The sequence below is a fragment of the Lissotriton helveticus genome, chromosome 4_1, assembly GCF_964261635.1.
Source record: "Lissotriton helveticus chromosome 4_1, aLisHel1.1, whole genome shotgun sequence".
NCBI classification, from domain to species: Eukaryota; Metazoa; Chordata; class Amphibia; order Caudata; family Salamandridae; genus Lissotriton; species Lissotriton helveticus.
In genome coordinates, this window is record NC_136063.1 from 1200568993 (window position 1) to 1200589688 (window position 20696).

At 30.5% G+C, this 20696-nt stretch overlaps 25 non-coding genes across 25 annotated transcripts; all 25 read left to right on the forward strand.

Moving 5' to 3' along the window:
- Positions 1-455: 455 nt before the first annotated feature.
- On the forward strand, positions 456-528 carry TRNAM-CAU (transfer RNA methionine (anticodon CAU)). The gene has a single exon. It is a non-coding gene; the product is annotated as a tRNA-Met (tRNA).
- Positions 529-1467: 939 nt separating this feature from the next.
- Positions 1468-1540, forward strand: TRNAA-CGC (transfer RNA alanine (anticodon CGC)). The gene has a single exon. It is a non-coding gene; the product is annotated as a tRNA-Ala (tRNA).
- Positions 1541-2984: 1444 nt separating this feature from the next.
- TRNAT-AGU (transfer RNA threonine (anticodon AGU)) lies at positions 2985-3058 on the forward strand. The gene has a single exon. It is a non-coding gene; the product is annotated as a tRNA-Thr (tRNA).
- A 437-nt stretch (positions 3059-3495) lies between these two features.
- Positions 3496-3568, forward strand: TRNAT-CGU (transfer RNA threonine (anticodon CGU)). The gene has a single exon. It is a non-coding gene; the product is annotated as a tRNA-Thr (tRNA).
- A 429-nt stretch (positions 3569-3997) lies between these two features.
- TRNAT-AGU (transfer RNA threonine (anticodon AGU)) lies at positions 3998-4071 on the forward strand. Its single transcript has one exon. It is a non-coding gene; the product is annotated as a tRNA-Thr (tRNA).
- A 437-nt stretch (positions 4072-4508) lies between these two features.
- TRNAT-CGU (transfer RNA threonine (anticodon CGU)) lies at positions 4509-4581 on the forward strand. The gene has a single exon. It is a non-coding gene; the product is annotated as a tRNA-Thr (tRNA).
- A 430-nt stretch (positions 4582-5011) lies between these two features.
- Positions 5012-5085, forward strand: TRNAT-AGU (transfer RNA threonine (anticodon AGU)). Its single transcript has one exon. It is a non-coding gene; the product is annotated as a tRNA-Thr (tRNA).
- Positions 5086-5521: 436 nt separating this feature from the next.
- On the forward strand, positions 5522-5594 carry TRNAT-CGU (transfer RNA threonine (anticodon CGU)). Its single transcript has one exon. It is a non-coding gene; the product is annotated as a tRNA-Thr (tRNA).
- Positions 5595-6024: 430 nt separating this feature from the next.
- Positions 6025-6098, forward strand: TRNAT-AGU (transfer RNA threonine (anticodon AGU)). Its single transcript has one exon. It is a non-coding gene; the product is annotated as a tRNA-Thr (tRNA).
- Positions 6099-7549: 1451 nt separating this feature from the next.
- On the forward strand, positions 7550-7622 carry TRNAT-CGU (transfer RNA threonine (anticodon CGU)). The gene has a single exon. It is a non-coding gene; the product is annotated as a tRNA-Thr (tRNA).
- Positions 7623-8052: 430 nt separating this feature from the next.
- TRNAT-AGU (transfer RNA threonine (anticodon AGU)) lies at positions 8053-8126 on the forward strand. The gene has a single exon. It is a non-coding gene; the product is annotated as a tRNA-Thr (tRNA).
- Positions 8127-8562: 436 nt separating this feature from the next.
- On the forward strand, positions 8563-8635 carry TRNAT-CGU (transfer RNA threonine (anticodon CGU)). Its single transcript has one exon. It is a non-coding gene; the product is annotated as a tRNA-Thr (tRNA).
- Positions 8636-9065: 430 nt separating this feature from the next.
- Positions 9066-9139, forward strand: TRNAT-AGU (transfer RNA threonine (anticodon AGU)). Its single transcript has one exon. It is a non-coding gene; the product is annotated as a tRNA-Thr (tRNA).
- A 1453-nt stretch (positions 9140-10592) lies between these two features.
- On the forward strand, positions 10593-10663 carry TRNAT-CGU (transfer RNA threonine (anticodon CGU)). Its single transcript has one exon. It is a non-coding gene; the product is annotated as a tRNA-Thr (tRNA).
- Positions 10664-11093: 430 nt separating this feature from the next.
- On the forward strand, positions 11094-11167 carry TRNAT-AGU (transfer RNA threonine (anticodon AGU)). The gene has a single exon. It is a non-coding gene; the product is annotated as a tRNA-Thr (tRNA).
- Positions 11168-12106: 939 nt separating this feature from the next.
- On the forward strand, positions 12107-12180 carry TRNAT-AGU (transfer RNA threonine (anticodon AGU)). Its single transcript has one exon. It is a non-coding gene; the product is annotated as a tRNA-Thr (tRNA).
- A 1451-nt stretch (positions 12181-13631) lies between these two features.
- Positions 13632-13704, forward strand: TRNAT-CGU (transfer RNA threonine (anticodon CGU)). The gene has a single exon. It is a non-coding gene; the product is annotated as a tRNA-Thr (tRNA).
- A 430-nt stretch (positions 13705-14134) lies between these two features.
- Positions 14135-14208, forward strand: TRNAT-AGU (transfer RNA threonine (anticodon AGU)). The gene has a single exon. It is a non-coding gene; the product is annotated as a tRNA-Thr (tRNA).
- Positions 14209-14643: 435 nt separating this feature from the next.
- Positions 14644-14716, forward strand: TRNAT-UGU (transfer RNA threonine (anticodon UGU)). The gene has a single exon. It is a non-coding gene; the product is annotated as a tRNA-Thr (tRNA).
- Positions 14717-15146: 430 nt separating this feature from the next.
- On the forward strand, positions 15147-15220 carry TRNAT-AGU (transfer RNA threonine (anticodon AGU)). Its single transcript has one exon. It is a non-coding gene; the product is annotated as a tRNA-Thr (tRNA).
- Positions 15221-16672: 1452 nt separating this feature from the next.
- On the forward strand, positions 16673-16745 carry TRNAT-CGU (transfer RNA threonine (anticodon CGU)). Its single transcript has one exon. It is a non-coding gene; the product is annotated as a tRNA-Thr (tRNA).
- A 430-nt stretch (positions 16746-17175) lies between these two features.
- TRNAT-AGU (transfer RNA threonine (anticodon AGU)) lies at positions 17176-17249 on the forward strand. The gene has a single exon. It is a non-coding gene; the product is annotated as a tRNA-Thr (tRNA).
- A 437-nt stretch (positions 17250-17686) lies between these two features.
- TRNAT-CGU (transfer RNA threonine (anticodon CGU)) lies at positions 17687-17759 on the forward strand. The gene has a single exon. It is a non-coding gene; the product is annotated as a tRNA-Thr (tRNA).
- A 1438-nt stretch (positions 17760-19197) lies between these two features.
- Positions 19198-19271, forward strand: TRNAT-AGU (transfer RNA threonine (anticodon AGU)). The gene has a single exon. It is a non-coding gene; the product is annotated as a tRNA-Thr (tRNA).
- A 437-nt stretch (positions 19272-19708) lies between these two features.
- On the forward strand, positions 19709-19781 carry TRNAT-CGU (transfer RNA threonine (anticodon CGU)). The gene has a single exon. It is a non-coding gene; the product is annotated as a tRNA-Thr (tRNA).
- Positions 19782-20696: the final 915 nt, after the last annotated feature.

Genomic DNA, 20696 nt, shown 5'->3' on the forward strand with positions numbered 1-20696 from the left:
TAACTCTCAGCAGTGCCTTGCTTTTCTCTTTGTTATATAACAAATAATTTTCATTAGGTCCTATTTTGATACAATTAAAATATAAAAGTCTGATTAATCTTACTGTTGAACAGATCATCTTAAACCTCATAAAAACCCAAGTATTTTCAAGATTATAGAGTGAATACTGTTATTGCAAAATAAAAAAAGACATATCTGTGAAAAAGACGTAGATGACATTACTACCTCTATTTGAGCAATATTAATGCCTTCATGAAAAGAACATTGTAAAGTATTCAAGAAATGAAATTGGGTTTTATAAGAGTACTTGTTCATTAAAACCTATTAATACTTGTTTAGTGATTGAGTATCTTTTTCTGATTAAGATTACAGTACATATAATGAAGAATTATTAGCAGGAAACAAATTTTCATCATCAACAATAAATTATTCATGAATTTTACTTCATTGACGTTGGTGCTGTGGCTTAGTGGTTAAAGCACCTGTCTCATAAACAGGAAATCCTGAGTTCAAATCTCAGCAGCACCTAACTGTTTTCTCCATGCTTTAGAAATAATTTTCATCAAACAAGTGTTGAATACAATTTAAGAATAAACGTCGGTTTTATGAACTTTAGAAAAAGTTATCATTAAATGAATTAAAATACTTGGTATTGTGAAGATTTTTGTAGGAATGCATTGACTGAAATAGCGAAAAGAAAATGACAAAGAACAAGATAGAGCTGAATGATCACTCGGTTGTTGAATACAACTAATCCATTCTTCAGCAAGGTTTATTTAAAAATTCTTTGAATAGGGTAAACTTCAAATTAGAGAGGTGTTTTTGAATAAGCGAAGCGTCTTCATCAAAAGTGTTTGAGTAGAGAAGACTGTGAACTTATAAAATATTATGAAAGTGAAAAAACAATATTCTCTTGAACACCATAAAGAAAAGTCTTTCGAACTTAAGACTCAAGGGGGTGATGTGGCTTAGCTGGTTAAAGCGCCTGTCTAGTACACAGGAGATCATGAGTTTAACTCTTAGCAGTGCCTTGCTTTTCTCTTCGTTATATAACAAATAATTTTCATTAGGTCCTATTTTGATACAATTAAAATATATAACTCTGATTAATCTTACTGTTGAACAGATCATCTTAAACCTCATAAAACCCAAGTATTTTCAAGAATATAGAGTGAATACTGTTGTTGCAAAATTAAAAAAGACATATCTATGAAAAAGACGTAGATGACATTACTACCTCCATTTGAGCAATATTAATGCCTTCATGAAAAGAAAATTGTAAAGTATTCAAGGAATGAAATTGGGTTTTATAAGAGTACTTGTTTATTAAAACCTATTAATACTTGTTTAGTGATTGAGTATCTTTTTCTGATTAAGATTACAGTACATATAAAGAAGAATTAATAGCAGGAAACAAATTTTCATCATCAACAATAAATTATTCATGAATTTTACTTCATTGACGTTGGTGCTGTGGCTTAGTGGTTAAAGCGCCTGTCTCGCAAACAGGCAATCCTGAGTTCAAATCTCAACAGCACCTAACTTTTTTCTCCATGCTTTAGAAATAATTTTCATCAAACAAGTGTTGAATACAATTTAAGAATAAACGTCTGGTTCTATGAAGTTTAGAAAAAGTTATCATAAAACGAAATAAAATACTTGGTATTGTGAAGATTTTTGTAGGAATGCATTGACTGAAATAGCGAAAAGAAAATGACAAAGAACAAGATAGAGCTGAATGATCACTTGGTTGTTGAATACAACTAATCCATTCTTCAGCAAGGTATATTTTAAAATTCTATGAATAGGGTAAACTTCAAATTAGAGAGGTGTTTTTGAATAAGTGAAGCGTCTTCATCTAAAGTGTTTGAGTAGAGAAGACTGTGAACTTATAAAATATTATGAAAGTGAAAAAACAATATTCTCTTGAACACCATAAAGAAAAGTCTTTCAAACTTAAGACTCAAGGGGGTGCTGTGGCTTAGTTGGTTAAAACGCCTGTCTAGTAAACAGGAGATCCTGAGTTCATCTCTCTGCAGAGTCTTGCTTTTCTCTTTGTTATATAACAAATCATTTTCTTTAGGTCCTATTTTGATACAATTAAAGTATAAAAGTCTGATAAATCTTACTGTTGAACAGATCATCTTAAACCTCATAAAAACCCAAGTATTTTCAAGATTTTAGAGTGAATACTGTTATTGCAAAATAAAAAAAGACATATCTATGAAAAAGACGTAGATGACATTACTACCTCTATTTGAGCAATATTAATGCCTTCATGAAAAGAAAATTGTAAAGTATTCAAGAAATGAAATTGGGTTTTATAAGAGTACTTGTTTATTAAAATCTATTAATACTTGTTTAGTGATTGAGTATCTTTTTCTTATTAAGATTACAGTACATATAAAGAAGAATTAATAGCAGGAAACAAATTTTCATCATCAACAATACATTTTTCATGAAGTTTACTTCATTGACGTTGGTGCTATGGCTTAGTGGTTAAAGCGCCTGTCTCGTAAATAGGAAATCCTGAGTTCATATCTCAGCAGCACCTAACTGTTTTCTCCATGCTTTAGAAATAATTTTCATCAAACAAGTGTTGAATACAATTTAAGAATAAACGTCTGGTTCTATGAACTTTAGAAAAAGTTATCATAAAACGAAATAAAATACTTGGTATTGTGAAGATTTTTGTAGGAATGCATTGACTGAAATTGCGAAAAGAAAATGACAAAGAACAAGATAGAGCTGAATGATCACTCGGTTGTTGAATACAACTAATCCATTCTTCAGCAAGGTATATTTTAAAACTCTATGAATAGGGTAAACTTCAAATTAGAGAGGTGTTTTTGAATAAGTGAAGCGACTTCATCTAAAGTGTTTGAGTAGAGAAGACTCTGAACTTATAAAATATTATGAAAGTGAAAAAACAATATTCTCTTGAACACCATAAAGAAAAGTCTTTCAAACTTAAGACTCAAGGGGGTGCTGTGGCTTAGCTGGTTAAAGCACCTGTCTAGTAAACAGGAGATCCTGAGTTCAACTCTCAGCAGTGCCTTGCTTTTCTCTTTGTTATATAACAAATCATTTTCATTAGGTCCTATTTTGATACAATTAAAATATAAAAGTCTGATTAATCTTACTGTTGAACAGATCATCTTAAACCTCATAAAAACCTAAGTATTTTCAAGATTATAGAGTGAATACTGTTATTGCAAAATAAAAAAAGAAATATCTGTGAAAAAGACGTAGATGACATTACTACCTCTATTTGAGCAACATTAATGCCTTCATGAAAAGAACATTGTAAAGTATTCAAGAAATGAAATTGGGTTTTATAAGAGTACTTGTTTATTAAAACCTATTAATACTTGTTTAGTGATTGAGTATCTTTTTCTGATTAAGATTACAGTACATATAAAGAAGAACTAATAGCAGGAAACACATTTTCATCATCAACAATAAATTATTCATGAATTTTACTTCATTGACGTTGGTGCTGTGGCTTAGTGGTTAAAGCGCCTGTCTCGTAAACAGGAAATCCTGAGTTCAAATCTCAGCAGCACCTAACTGTTTTCTCCATGCTTTAGAAATAATTTTCATCAAACAAGTGTTGAATACAATTTAAGAATAAATGTCTGGTTCTATGAACTTTAGAAAAAGTTAACATAAAAAGATATAAAATTCTTGGTATTGTGAAGATTATTGTAGGAATGCATTGACTGAAATAGCGAAAAGAAAATGACAAAGAACAAGATAGAGCTGAATGATCAATCGGTTGTTGAATACAACTAATCCATTCTTCAGCAAGGTATATTTTAAAATTCTATGAATAGGGTAAACTTCAAATTAGAGAGGTGTTTTTGAATAAGTGAAGCGTCTTCATCTAAAGTGTTTGAGTAGAGAAGACTGTGAACTTATAAAATATTATGAAAGTGAAAAAACAATATTCTCTTAAAACCATAAAGAAAAGTCTTTCTAACTTAAGACTCAAGGGGGTGCTGTGGCTTAGCTGGTTAAAGCGCCTGTCTAGTAACCAGGAGATCCTGAGTTCAACTCTCAGCAGTGCCTTGCTTTTCTCTTTGTTATATAACAAATCATTTTTATTAGGTCCTATTTTGATACAATTAAAATATAAAAGTCTGATTAATCTTTCTGTTGAACAGATCATCTTAAACCTCATAAAAACCCAAGTATTTTCAAGATTATAGAGTGAATACTGTTATTGCAAAATAAAAAAAGACATATCTGTGAAAAAGACGTAGATGACATTACTACCTCCATTTGAGCAATATTAATGCCTTCATGAAAAGAACATTGTAAAGTATTCAAGAAATGAAATTGGGTTTTATGGGAGTACTTGTTTATTAAAACCTATTAATACTTGTTTAGTGATTGAGTATCTTTTTCTGATTAAGATTACAGTACATATAAAGAAGAACTAATAGCAGGAAACAAATTTTCATCATCAACAATAAATTATTCATGAATTTTACTTCATTGACGTTGGTGCTGTGGATTAGTGGTTAAAGTGCCTGTCTCGTAAACAGGAAATCCTGAGTTCAAATCTCAGCAGCACCTAACTGTTTTCTCCATGCTTTAGAAATAATTTTCATCAAACAAGTGTAGAATACAATTTAAGAATAAACGTCTGGTTCTAAGAACTTTAGAAAAAGTTATCATAAAACGAAATAAAATACTTGGTATTGTGAAGATTTTTGTAGGAATGCATTGACTGAAATAGCGAAAAGAAAATGACAAAGAACAAGATAGAGCTGAATGATCACTCGGTTGTTGAATACAACTAATCCATTCTTCAGCAAGGTATATTTTAAAATTCTATGAATAGGGTAAACTTCAAATTAGAGAGGTGTTTTTGAATAAGTGAAGCGTCTTCATCTAAAGTGTTTGAGCAGAGAAGACTCTGAACTTATAAAATATTATGAAAGTGAAAAAACAATATTCTCTTGAACACCATAAAGAAAAGTCTTTCAAACTTAAAACTCAAGGGGGTGCTGTGGCTTAGCTGGTTAAAGCGCCTGTCTAGTAAACAGGAGATCCTGAGTTCAACTCTCAGCAGTGCCTTGCTTTTCTCTTTGTTATATAACAAATCATTTTCATTAGGTCCTATTTTGATACAATTAAAATATAAAAGTCTGATTAATCTTACTGTTGAACAGATCATCTTAAACCTCATAAAAACCCAAGTATTTTCAAGATTATAGAGTGAATACTGTTATTGCAAAATAAAAAAGACATATCTGTGAAAAAGACGTAGATGACATTACTACCTCTATTTGAGCAATATTAATGCCTTCATGAAAAGAAAATTGTAAAGTATTCAAGAAATGAAATTGGGTTTTATAAGAGTACTTGTTTATTAAAACCTATTAATACTTGTTTAGTGATTGAGTATCTTTTTCTGATTAATATTACAGTACATATAAAGAAGAATTAATAGCAGGAAACAAATTTTCATCATCAACAATAAATTATTCATGAATTTTACTTCATTGACGTTGGTGCTGTGGCTTAGTGGTTAAAGTGCCTGTCTCGTAAACAGGAAATCCTGAGTTCAAATCTCAGCAGCACCTAACTGTTTTCTCCATGCTTTAGAAATAGTTTTCATCAAACAAGTGTTGAATACAATTTAAGAATAAACGTCTGGTTCTATGAACTTTAGAAAAAGTTATCATAAAACGAAATAAAATACTTGGTATTGTGAAGATTTTTGTAGGAATGCATTGACTGAAATAGCGAAAAGAAAATGACAAAGAACAAGATAGAGCTGAATGATCACTCGGTTGTTGAATACAACTAATCCATTCTTCAGCAAGGTATATTTTAAAATTCCATGAATAGGGTAAACTTCAAATTTGAGAGGTGTTTTTGAATACGTGAAGCATCTTCATCTAAAGTGTTTGAGTAGAGAAGACTGTGAACTTATAAAATATTATGAAAGTGAAAAAACAATATTCTCTTGAACACCATAAAGAAAAGTCTTTCAAACTTAAGACTCAAGGGGGTGCTGTGGCTTAGCTGGTTAAAGCGCCTGTCTAGTAAACAGGAGATCCTGAGTTCAACTCTCAGCAGTGCCTTGCTTTTCTCTTTGTTATATAACAAATAATTTTTATTAGGTCCTATTTTGATACAATTAAAATATAAAAGTCTGATTAATCTTACTGTTGAACAGATCATCTTAAACCTCATAAAACCCCAAGAATTTTCAAGATTATAGAGTGAATACTGTTATTGCAAAATAAAAAAAGACATATCTATGAAAAAGACGTAGATGACATTACTACCTCTATTTGAGCAATATTAATGCCTTCATGAAAAGAAAATTGTAAATTATTCAAGAAATGAAATTGGGTTTTATTAAAGTACTTGTTTATTAAAACGTATTAATACTTGTTTAGTGATTGAGTATCTTTTTGTGATTAAGATTACAGTACATATAAAGAAGAATTAATAGCAGGAAACAAATTTTCATCATCAACAATAAATTATTCATGAATTTTAATCCATTGACGTTGGTGCTGTGGCTTAGTGGGTAAAGCACGCGTCCCGTAAACAGGAAATCCTGAGTTCGAATCTCAGCAGCACCTAACTGTTTTCTCCATGCATTAGAAATAATTTTCATCAAACAAGTGTTGAATACAATTTAAGAATAAACGTCTGGTTCTATGAACTTTAGAAAAAGTTATCATAAAAAGAAATAAAAAACTTGGTATTGTGAAGATTTTTGTAGGAATGCATTGACTGAAATAGCGAAAAGAAAATGACAAAGAACAAGATAGAGCTGAATGATCACTCGGTTGTTGAATACAACTAATCCATTCTTCAGCAAGGTATATTTTAAAATTCTATGAATAGGGTAAACTTCAAATTAGAGATGTGTTTTTGAACAAGTGAAGCGTCTTCATCTAAAGTGTTTGAGTAGAGAAGACTGTGAACTTATAAAATATTATGCAAGTGAAAAAACAATATTCTCTTGAACACCATAAAGAAAAGTCTTTCAAACTTAAGACTCAAGGGGGTGCTGTGGCTTAGCTGGTTAAAGCGCCTGTCTAGTAAACAGGAGATCCTGAGTTCATCTCTCTGCAGTGCCTTGCTTTTCTCTTTGTTATATAACAAATCATTTTCTTTAGGTCCTATTTTGATACAATTAAAGTATAAAAGTCTGATTAATCTTACTGTTGAACAGATCATCTTAAACCTCATAAAAACCCAAGTATTTTCAAGATTATAGAGTGAATACTGTTATTGCAAAATAAAAAAAGACATATCTGTGAAAAAGACGTAGATGACATTACTACCTCCATTTGAGCAATATTAATGCCTTCATGAAAAGAACATTGTAAAGTATTCAAGAAATGAAATTGGGTTTTATGAGAGTACTTGTTTATTAAAACCTATTAATACTTGTTTAGTGATTGAGTATCTTTTTCTGATTAAGATTACAGTACATATAAAGAAGAACTAATAGCAGGAAACAAATTTTCATCATCAACAATAAATTATTCATGAATTTTACTTCATTGACGTTGGTGCTGTGGCTTAGTGGTTAAAGTGCCTGTCTCGTAAACAGGAAATCCTGAGTTCAAATCTCAGCAGCACCTAACTGTTTTCTCCATGCTTTAGAAATAATTTTCATCAAACAAGTGTAGAATACAATTTAAGAATAAACGTCTGGTTCTAAGAACTTTAGAAAAAGTTATCATAAAACGAAATAAAATACTTGGTATTGTGAAGATTTTTGTAGGAATGCATTGACTGAAATAGCGAAAAGAAAATGACAAAGAACAAGATAGAGCTGAATGATCACTCGGTTGTTGAATACAACTAATCCATTCTTCAGCAAGGTATATTTTAAAATTCTATGAATAGGGTAAACTTCAAATTAGAGAGGTGTTTTTGAATAAGTGAAGCGTCTTCATCTAAAGTGTTTGAGCAGAGAAGACTCTGAACTTATAAAATATTATGAAAGTGAAAAAACAATATTCTCTTAAACACCATAAAGAAAAGTCTTTCAAACTTAAAACTCAAGGGGGTGCTGTGGCTTAGCTGGTTAAAGCGCTTGTCTAGTAAACAGGAGATCCTGAGTTCAACTCTCAGCAGTGCCTTGCTTTTCTCTTTGTTATATAACAAATCATTTTCATTAGGCCCTATTTTGATACAATTAAAATATAAAAGTCTGATTAATCTTACTGTTGAACAGATCATCTTAAACCTCATAAAAACCCAAGTATTTTCAAGATTATAGAGTGAATACTGTTATTGCAAAATAAAAAAGACATATCTGTGAAAAAGACGTAGATGACATTACTACCTCTATTTGAGCAATATTAATGCCTTCATGAAAAGAAAATTGTAAAGTATTCAAGAAATGAAATTGGGTTTTATAAGAGTACTTGTTTATTAAAACCTATTAATACTTGTTTAGTGATTGAGTATCTTTTTCTGATTAATATTACAGTACATATAAAGACGAATTAATAGCAGGAAACAAATTTTCATCATCAACAATAAATTATTCATGAATTTTACTTCATTAACGTTGGTGCTGTTGCTTAGTGGTTAAAGTGCCTGTCTCGTAAACAGGAAATCCTGAGTTCAAATCTCAGCAGCACCTAACTGTTTTCTCCATGCTTTAGAAATAGTTTTCATCAAACAAGTGTTGAATACAATTTAAGAATAAACGTCTGGTTCTATGAACTTTAGAAAAAGTTATCATAAAACGAAATAAAATACTTGGTATTGTGAAGATTTTTGTAGGAATGCATTGACTGAAATAGCGAAAAGAAAATGACAAAGAACAAGATAGAGCTGAATGATCACTCGGTTGTTGAATACAACTAATCCATTCTTCAGCAAGGTATATTTTAAAATTCCATGAATAGGGTAAACTTCAAATTTGAGAGGTGTTTTTGAATACGTGAAGCATCTTCATCTAAAGTGTTTGAGTAGAGAAGACTGTGAACTTATAAAATATTATGAAAGTGAAAAAACAATATTCTCTTGAACACCATAAAGAAAAGTCTTTCAAACTTAAGACTAAAGGGGGTGATGTGGCTTAGCTGGTTAAAGCGCCTGTCTAGTAAACAGGAGATCCTGAGTTCAACTCTCAGCAGTGCCTTGCTTTTCTCTTTGTTATATAACAAATAATTTTTATTAGGTCCTATTTTGATACAATTAAAATATAAAAGTCTGATTAATCTTACTGTTGAACAGATCATCTTAAACCTCATAAAACCCCAAGTATTTTCAAGATTATAGAGTGAATACTGTTATTGCAAAATAAAAAAAGACATATCTATGAAAAAGACGTAGATGACATTACTACCTCTATTTGAGCAATATTAATGCCTTCATGAAAAGAAAATTGTAAATTATTCAAGAAATGAAATTGGGTTTTATTAGAGTACTTGTTTATTAAAACGTATTAATACTTGTTTAGTGATTGAGTATCTTTTTGTGAATAAGATTACAGTACATATAAAGAAGAATTAATAGCAGGAAACAAATTTTCATCATCAACAATAAATTATTCATGAATTTTAATCCATTGACGTTGGTGCTGTGGCTTAGTGGGTAAAGCGCGCGTCCCGTAAACAGGAAATCCTGAGTTCGAATCTCAGCAGCACCTAACTGTTTTCTCCATGCATTAGAAATAATTTTCATCAAACAAGTGTTGAATACAATTTAAGAATAAACGTCTGGTTCTATGAACTTTAGAAAAAGTTATCATAAAAAGAAATAAAAAACTTGGTATTGTGAAGATTTTTGTAGGAATGCATTGACTGAAATAGCGAAAAGAAAATGACAAAGAACAAGATAGAGCTGAATGATCACTCGGTTGTTGAATACAACTAATCCATTCTTCAGCAAGGTATATTTTAAAATTCTATGAATAGGGTAAACTTCAAATTAGAGATGTGTTTTTGAATAAGTGAAGCGTCTTCATCTAAAGTGTTTGAGTAGAGAAGACTGTGAACTTATAAAATATTATGCAAGTGAAAAAACAATATTCTCTTGAACACCATAAAGAAAAGTCTTTCAAACTTAAGACTCAAGTGGGTGCTGTGGCTTAGCTGGTTAAAGCGCCTGTCTAGTAAACAGGAGATCCTGAGTTCATCTCTCTGCAGTGCCTTGCTTTTCTCTTTGTTATATAACAAATCATTTTCTTTAGGTCCTATTTTGATACAATTAAAGTATAAAAGTCTGATTAATCTTACTGTTGAACAGATCATCTTAAACCTCATAAAAACCCAAGTATTTTCAAGATTATAGAGTGAATACTGTTATTGCAAAATAAAAAAAGACATATCTGTGAAAAAGACGTAGATGACATTACTACCTCCATTTGAGCAATATTAATGCCTTCATGAAAAGAACATTGTAAAGTATTCAAGAAATGAAATTGGGTTTTATGAGAGTACTTGTTTATTAAAACCTATTAATACTTGTTTAGTGATTGAGTATCTTTTTCTGATTAAGATTACAGTACATATAAAGAAGAACTAATAGCAGGAAACAAATTTTCATCATCAACAATAAATTATTCATGAATTTTACTTCATTGACGTTGGTGCTGTGGCTTAGTGGTTAAAGTGCCTGTCTCGTAAACAGGAAATCCTGAGTTCAAATCTCAGCAGCAAATAACTGTTTTCTCCATGCTTTAGAAATAATTTTCATCAAACAAGTGTAGAATACAATTTAAGAATAAACGTCTGGTTCTAAGAACTTTAGAAAAAGTTATCATAAAACGAAATAAAATACTTGGTATTGTGAAGATTTTTGTAGGAATGCATTGACTGAAATAGCGAAAAGAAAATGACAAAGAACAAGATAGAGCTGAATGATCACTCGGTTGTTGAATACAACTAATCCATTCTTCAGCAAGGTATATTTTAAAATTCTATGAATAGGGTAAACTTCAAATTAGAGAGGTGTTTTTGAATAAGTGAAGCGTCTTCATCTAAAGTGTTTGAGCAGAGAAGACTCTGAACTTATAAAATATTATGAAAGTGAAAAAACAATATTCTCTTGAACACCATAAAGAAAAGTCTTTCAAACTTAAAACTCAAGGGGGTGCTGTGGCTTAGCTGGTTAAAGCGCCTGTCTAGTAAACAGGAGATCCTGAGTTCAACTCTCAGCAGTGCCTTGCTTTTCTCTTTGTTATATAACAAATCATTTTCATTAGGTCCTATTTTGATACAATTAAAATATAAAAGTCTGATTAATCTTACTGTTGAACAGATCATCTTAAACCTCATAAAAACCCAAGTATTTTCAAGATTATAGAGTGAATACTGTTATTGCAAAATAAAAAAGACATATCTGTGAAAAAGACGTAGATGACATTACTACCTCTATTTGAGCAATATTAATGCCTTCATGAAAAGAAAATTGTAAAGTATTCAAGAAATGAAATTGGGTTTTATAAGAGTACTTGTTTATTAAAACCTATTAATACTTGTTTAGTGATTGAGTATCTTTTTCTGATTAATATTACAGTACATATAAAGACGAATTAATAGCAGGAAACACATTTTCATCATCAACAATAAATTATTCATGAATTTTACTTCATTGACGTTGGTGCTGTGGCTTAGTGGTTAAAGTGCCTGTCTCGTAAACAGGAAATCCTGAGTTCAGATTTCAGCAGCACCTAACTGTTTTCTCCATGCTTTAGAAATAGTTTTCATCAAACAAGTGTTGAATACAATTTAAGAATAAACGTCTGGTTCTATGAACTTTAGAAAAAGTTATCATAAAACGAAATAAAATACTTGGTATTGTGAAGATTTTTGTAGGAATGCATTGACTGAAATAGCGAAAAGAAAATGACAAAGAACAAGATAGAGCTGAATGATCACTCGGTTGTTGAATACAACTAATCCATTCTTCAGCAAGGTATATTTTAAAATTCCATGAATAGGGTAAACTTCAAATTTGAGAGGTGTTTTTGAATACGTGAAGCATCTTCATCTAAAGTGTTTGAGTAGAGAAGACTGTGAACTTATAAAATATTATGAAAGTGAAAAAACAATATTCTCTTGAACACCATAAAGAAAAGTCTTTCAAACTTAAGACTCAAGGGGGTGCTGTGGCTTAGCTGGTTAAAGCGCCTGTCTAGTAAACAGGAGATCCTGAGTTCAACTCTCAGCAGTGCCTTGCTTTTCTCTTTGTTATATAACAAATAATTTTTATTAGGTCCTATTTTGATACAATTAAAATATAAAAGTCTGATTAATCTTACTGTTGAACAGATCATCTTAAACCTCATAAAACCCCAAGTATTTTCAAGATTATAGAGTGAATACTGTTATTGCAAAATAAAAAAAGACATATCTATGAAAAAGACGTAGATGACATTACTACCTCTATTTGAGCAATATTAATGCCTTCATGAAAAGAAAATTGTAAATTATTCAAGAAATGAAATTGGGTTTTATTAGAGTACTTGTTTATTAAAACGTATTAATACTTGTTTAGTGATTGAGTATCTTTTTGTGATTAAGATTACAGTACATATAAAGAAGAATTAATAGCAGGAAACAAATTTTCATCATCAACAATAAATTATTCATGAATTTTATTTCATTGACGTTGGTGCTGTGGCTTAGTGGGTAAAGCGCGCGTCCCGTAAACAGGAAATCCTGAGTTCGAATCTCAGCAGCACCTAACTGTTTTCTCCATGCATTAGAAATAATTTTCATCAAACAAGTGTTGAATACAATTTAAGAATAAACGTCTGGTTCTATGAACTTTAGAAAAAGTTATCATAAAAAGAAATAAAAAACTTGGTATTGTGAAGATTTTTGTAGGAATGCATTGACTGAAATAGCGAAAAGAAAATGACAAAGAACAAGATAGAGCTGAATGATCACTCGGTTGTTGAATACAACTAATCCATTCTTCAGCAAGGTATATTTTAAAATTCTATGAATAGGGTAAACTTCAAATTAGAGATGTGTTTTTGAATAAGTGAAGCGTCTTCATCTAAAGTGTTTGAGTAGAGAAGACTGTGAACTTATAAAATATTATGCAAGTGAAAAAACAATATTCTCTTGAACACCATAAAGAAAAGTCTTTCAAACTTAAGACTCAAGGGGGTGCTGTGGCTTAGCTGGTTAAAGCGCCTGTCTAGTAAACAGGAGATCCTGAGTTCATCTCTCTGCAGTGCCTTGCTTTTCTCTTTGTTATATAACAAATCATTTTCTTTAGGTCCTATTTTGATACAATTAAAGTATAAAAGTCTGATTAATCTTACTGTTGAACAGATTATCTTAAACCTCATAAAAACCCAAGTATTTTCAAGATTATAGAGTGAATACTGTTATTGCAAAATAAAAAAAGACATATCTATGAAAAAGACGTAGATGACATTACTACCTCTATTTGAGCAATATTAATGCCTTCATGAAAAGAAAATTGTAAAGTATTCAAGAAATGAAATTGGGTTTTATGAGAGTACTTGTTTATTAAAACCTATTAATACTTGTTTAGTGATTGAGTATCTTTTTCTGATTAAGATTACAGTACATATAAAGAAGAACTAATAGCAGGAAACAAATTTTCATCATCAACAATAAATTATTCATGAATTTTACTTCATTGACGTTGGTGCTGTGGCTTAGTGGTTAAAGTGCCTGTCTCGTAAACAGGAAATCCTGAGTTCAAATCTCAGCAGCACCTAACTGTTTTCTCCATGCTTTAGAAATAATTTTCATCAAACAAGTGTAGAATACAATTTAAGAATAAACGTCTGGTTCTAAGAACTTTAGAAAAAGTTATCATAAAACGAAATAAAATACTTGGTATTGTGAAGATTTTTGTAGGAATGCATTGACTGAAATAGCGAAAAGAAAATGACAAAGAACAAGATAGAGCTGAATGATCACTCGGTTGTTGAATACAACTAATCCATTCTTCAGCAAGGTATATTTTAAAATTCTATGAATAGGGTAAACTTCAAATTAGAGAGGTGTTTTTGAATAAGTGAAGCGTCTTCATTTAAAGTGTTTGAGCAGAGAAGACTCTGAACTTATAAAATATTATGAAAGTGAAAAAACAATATTCTCTTGAACACCATAAAGAAAAGTCTTTCAAACTTAAGACTCAAGGGGGTGCTGTGGCTTAGCTGGTTAAAGCGCCTGTCTAGTAAACAGGAGATCCTGAGTTCAACTCTCAGCAGTGCCTTGCTTTTCTCTTTGTTATATAACAAATCATTTTCATTAGGTCCTATTTTGATACAATTAAATATAAAAGTCTGATTAATCTTACTGTTGAACAGATCATCTTAAACCTCATAAAAACCCAAGTATTTTCAAGATTATAGAGTGAATACTGTTATTGCAAAATAAAAAAGACATATCTGTAAAAAAGACGTAGATGACATTACTACCTCTATTTGAGCAATATTAATGCCTTCATGAAAAGAAAATTGTAAAGTATTCAAGAAATGAAATTGGGTTTTATAAGAGTACTTGTTTATTAAAACCTATTAATACTTGTTTAGTGATTGAGTATCTTTTTCTGATTAATATTACAGTACATATAAAGAAGAATTAACAGCAGGAAACACATTTTCATCATCAACAATAAATTATTCATGAATTTTACTTCATTGACGTTGGTGCTGTGGCTTAGTGGTTAAAGTGCCTGTCTTGTAAACAGGAAATCCTGAGTTCAAATCTCAGCAGCACCTAACTGTTTTCTCCATGCTTTAGAAATAGTTTTCATCAAACAAGTGTTGAATACAATTTAAGAATAAACGTCTGGTTCTATGAACTTTAGAAAAAGTTATCATAAAACGAAATAAAATACTTGGTATTGTGAAGATTTTTGTAGGAATGCATTGACTGAAATAGCGAAAAGAAAATGACAAAGAACAAGATAGAGCTGAATGATCACTCGGTTGTTGAATACAACTAATCCATTCTTCAGCAAGGTATATTTTAAAATTCCATGAATAGGGTAAACTTCAAATTTGAGAGGTGTTTTTGAATACGTGAAGCATCTTCATCTAAAGTGTTTGAGTAGAGAAGACTGTGAACTTATAAAATATTATGAAAGTGAAAAAACAATATTCTCTTGAACACCATAAAGAAAAGTCTTTCAAACTTAAGACTCAAGGGGGTGCTGTGGCTTAGCTGGTTAAAGCGCCTGTCTAGTAAACAGGAGATCCTGAGTTCAACTCTCAGCAGTGCCTTGCTTTTCTCTTTGTTATATAACAAATAATTTTTATTAGGTCCTATTTTGATACAATTAAAATATAAAAGTCTGATTAATCTTACTGTTGAACAGATCATCTTAAACCTCATAAAACCCCAAGTATTTTCAAGATTATAGAGTGAATACTGTTATTGCAAAATGAAAAAAAGACATATCTATGAAAAAGACGTAGATGACATTACTACCTCTATTTGAGCAATATTAATGCCTTCATGAAAAGAAAATTGTAAATTATTCAAGAAATGAAATTGGGTTTTATTAGAGTACTTGTTTATTAAAACGTATTAATACTTGTTTAGTGATTGAGTATCTTTTTGTGATTAAGATTACAGTACATATAAAGAAGAATTAATAGCAGGAAACAAATTTTCATCATCAACAATAAATTATTCATGAATTTTATTTCGTTGACGTTGGTGCTGTGGCTTAGTGGGTAAAGCGCGCGTCCCGTAAACAGGAAATCCTGAGTTCGAATCTCAGCAGCACCTAACTGTTTTCTCCATGCATTAGAAATAATTTTCATCAAACAAGTGTTGAATACAATTTAAGAATAAACGTCTGGTTCTATGAACTTTAGAAAAAGTTATCATAAAAAGAAATAAAAAACTTGGTATTGTGAAGATTTTTGTAGGAATGCATTGACTGAAATAGCGAAAAGAAAATGACAAAGAACAAGATAGAGCTGAATGATCACTCGGTTGTTGAATACAACTAATCCATTCTTCAGCAAGGTATATTTTAAAATTCTATGAATAGGGTAAACTTCAAATTAGAGATGTGTTTTTGAATAAGTGAAGCGTCTTCATCTAAAGTGTTTGAGTAGAGAAGACTGTGAACTTATAAAATATTATGCAAGTGAAAAAACAATATTCTCTTGAACACCATAAAGAAAAGTCTTTCAAACTTAAGACTCAAGGGGGTGCTGTGGCTTAGCTGGTTAAAGCGCCTGTCTAGTAAACAGGAGATCCTGAGTTCATCTCTCTGCAGTGCCTTGCTTTTCTCTTTGTTATATAACAAATCATTTTTTTTAGGTCCTATTTTGATACAATTAAAGTATAAAAGTCTGATTAATCTTACTGTTGAACAGATCATCTTAAACCTCATAAAAACCCAAGTATTTTCAAGATTATAGAGTGAATACTGTTATTGCAAAATAAAAAAAGACATATCTATGAAAAAGACGTAGATGACATTACTACCTCTATTTGAGCAATATTAATGCCTTCATGAAAAGAAAATTGTAAAGTATTCAAGAAATGAAATTGGGTTTTATAAGAGTACTTGTTTATTAAAATCTATTAATACTTGTTTAGTGATTGAGTATCTTTTTCTTATTAAGATTACAGTACATATAAAGAAGAATTATTAGCAGGAAACAAATTTTCATCATCGACAATAAATTTTTCATGAATTTTACTTCATTGACGTTGGTGCTGTGGCTTAGTGGTTAAAGCGCCTGTCTCGTAAACAGGAAATCCTGAGTTCAAATCTCAGCGGCACCTAACTGTTTTCTCCATGCTTTAGAAATAATTTTCATCAAACAAGTGTTGAATACAATTTAAGAATAAACGTCTGGTTCTATGAACTTTAGAAAAAGTTATCATAAAACGAAATAAAATACTTGGTATTGTGAAGATTTTTGTAGGAATGCATTGACTGAAATTGCGAAAAGAAAATGACAAAGAACAAGATAGAGCTGAATGATCACTCGGTTGTTGAATACAACTAATCCATTCTTCAGCAAGGTATATTTTAAAATTCTATGAATAGGGTAAACTTCAAATTAGAGAGGTGTTTTTGAATAAGTGAAGCGACTTCATCTAAAGTGTTTGAGTAGAGAAGACTCTGAACTTATAAAATATTATGAAAGTGAAAAAACAATATTCTCTTGAACACCATAAAGAAAAGTCTTTCAAACTTAAGACTGAAGGGGGTGCTGTGGCTTAGCTGGTTAAAGCACCTGTCTAGTAAACAGGAGATCCTGAGTTCAACTCTCCGCAGTGCCTTGCTTTTCTCGTTGTTATATAACAAATCATTTTCATTAGGTCCTATTTTGATACAATTAAAATATAAAAGTCTGATTAATCTTACTGTTGAACAGATCATCTTAAACCTCATAAAAACCCAAGTATTTTCAAGATTATAGAGTAAATACTGTTATTGCAAAATAAAAAAAGACATATCTGTGAAAAAGACGTAGATGACATTACTACCTCTATTTGAGCAATATTAATGCCTTCATGAAAAGAAAATTGTAAAGTATTCAAGAAATGAAATTGGGTTTTATAAGAGTACTTGTTTATTAAAATCTATTAATACTTGTTTAGTGATTGAGTATCTTTTTCTTATTAAGATTACAGTACATATAAAGAAGAATTAATAGCAGGAAACAAATTTTCATCATCGACAATACATTTTTCATGAATTTTACTTCATTGACGTTGGTGCTGTGGCTTAGTGGTTAAAGCGCCTGTCTCGTAAACAGGAAATCCTGAGTTCAAATCTCAGCAACACCTAACTGTTTTCTCCATGCTTAAGAAATAATTTTAATCAAACAAGTGTTGAATACAATTTAAGAATAAACGTCTGGTTCTATGAACTTTAGAAAAAGTTATCATAAAACGATATAAAATGCTTGGTATTGTGAAGATTTTTGTAGGAATGCATTGACTGAAATAGCAAAAAGAAAATGACAAAGAACAAGATAGAGCTGAATGATCACTCGGTTGTTGAATACAACTAATCCATTCTTCAGCAAGGTATATTTTAAAATTCCATGAATAGGGTAAACTTCAAATTTGAGAGGTGTTTTTGAATACGTGAAGCATCTTCATCTAAAGTGTTTGAGTAGATAAGACTGTGAACTTATAAAATATTATGAAAGTGAAAAAACATTATTCTCTTGAACACCATAAAGAAAAGTCTTTCAAACTTAAGACTCAAGGGGGTGCTGTGGCTTAGCTGGTTAAAGCGCCTGTCTAGTAAACAGGAGATCCAGAGTTCAACTCTCAGCAGTGGATTGCTTTTCTCTTTGTTATATAACAAACCATTTTTATTAGGTCCTATTTTGATATAATTAAAATATAAAAGTCCGATTAATCTTACTGTTGAACAGATCATCTTAAACCTCATAAAAACCCAAGTATTTTCAAGATAATAGAGTGAATACTGTTATTGCAAAATAAAAAAACATATCTATGAAAAATACGTAGATGACATTACTACCTCTATTTGAGCAATATTAATGCCTTCATGAAAAGAAAATTGTAAAGTATTCAAGAAATGAAACTGGGTTTTATTAGAGTACTTGTTTATTAAAACGTATTAATACTTGTTTAGTGATTGAGTATCTTTTTGTGATTAAGATTACAGTACATATAAAGAAGAATTAATAGCAGGAAACAAATTTTCATCATCAACAATAAATTATTCATGAATTTTATTTCATTGACGTTGGTGCTGTGGCTTAGTGGTTAAAGCACGTGTCCCGTAAACAGGAAATCCTGAGTTTCAATCTCAGCAGCACCGGTTTTCTCCATGCATTAGAAATCATTTTCATCAAACAAGTGTTGAATACAATTTAAGAATAAACGTCTGGTTCTATGAACTTTAGAAAAAGTTATCATAAAAAGAAATAAAAAACTTGGTATTGTGAAGATTTTTGTAGGAATGCATTGACTGAAATAGCGAAAAGAAAATGACAAAGAACAAGATAGAGCCGAATGATCACTCGGTTGTTGAATACAACTAATCCATTCTTCAGCAAGGTTTATTTTAAAATTCTTTGAATAGGGTAAACTTTAAATTAGAGAGGTGTTTTGGAATAAGTGAAGCGTCTTCATCAAAAGTGTTTGAGTAGAGAAGACTGTGAACTTATAAAATATTATGAAAGTGAAAAAACAATATTCTCTTGAACACCATAAAGAAAAGTCTTTCAAACTTAAGACTCAAGGGGGTGCTGTGGCTTAGCTGGTTAAAGCGCCTGTCTAGTAAACAGGAGATCCTGAGTTCAACTCTCAGCAGTGCCTTGTTTTTCTCTTTGTTATATAACAAATCATTTTCATTAGGTCCTATTTTGATACAATTACAATATAAAAGTCTGATTAATCTTACTGTTGAACAGATCATCTTAAACCTCATAAAAACCCAAGTATTTTCAAGATTATAGAGTAAATACTGTTATTGCAAAATAAAAAAAGACATATCTGTGAAAAAGACGTAGATGACATTACTACCTCTATTTGAGCAATATTAATGCCTTCATGAAAAGAAAATTGTAAAGTATTCAAGAAATGAAATTGGGTTTTATAAGAGTACTTGTTTATTAAAATCTATTAATACTTGTTTAGTGATTGAGTATCTTTTTCTTATTAAGATTACAGTACATATAAAGAAGAATTAATAGCAGGAAACAAATTTTCATCATCGACAATACATTTTTCATGAATTTTACTTCATTGACGTTGGTGCTGTGGCTTAGTGGTTAAAGCGCCTGTCTCGTAAACAGGAAATCCTGAGTTCAAATCTCAGCAACACCTAACTGTTTTCTCCATGCTTAAGAAATAATTTTAATCAAACAAGTGTTGAATACAATTTAAGAATAAACGTCTGGTTCTATGAACTTTAGAAAAAGTTATCATAAAACGATATAAAATACTTGGTATTGTGAAGATTTTTGTAGGAATGCATTGACTGAAATAGCAAAAAGAAAATGACAAAGAACAAGATAGAGCTGAATGATCACTCGGTTGTTGAATACAACTAATCCATTCTTCAGCAAGGTATATTTTAAAATTCCATGAATAGGGTAAACTTCAAATTTGAGAGGTGTTTTTGAATACGTGAAGCATCTTCATCTAAAGTGTTTGAGTAGATAAGACTGTGAACTTATAAAATATTATGAAAGTGAAAAAACATTATTCTCTTGAACACCATAAAGAAAAGTCTTTCAAACTTAAGACTCAAGGGGGTGCTGTGGCTTAGCTGGTTAAAGCGCCTGTCTAGTAAACAGGAGATCCAGAGTTCAACTCTCAGCAGTGGATTGCTTTTCTCTTTGTTATATAACAAACCATTTTTATTAGGTCCTATTTTGATATAATTAAAATATAAAAGTCCGATTAATCTTACTGTTGAACAGATCATCTTAAACCTCATAAAAACCCAAGTATTTTCAAGATAATAGAGTGAATACTGTTATTGCAAAATAAAAAAACATATCTATGAAAAATACGTAGATGACATTACTACCTCTATTTGAGCAATATTAATGCCTTCATGAAAAGAAAATTGTAAAGTATTCAAGAAATGAAACTGGGTTTTATTAGAGTACTTGTTTATTAAAACTTATTAATACTTGTTTAGTGATTGAGTATCTTTTTGTGATTAAGATTACAGTACATATAAAGAAGAATTAATAGCAGGAAACAAATTTTCATCATCAACAATAAATTATT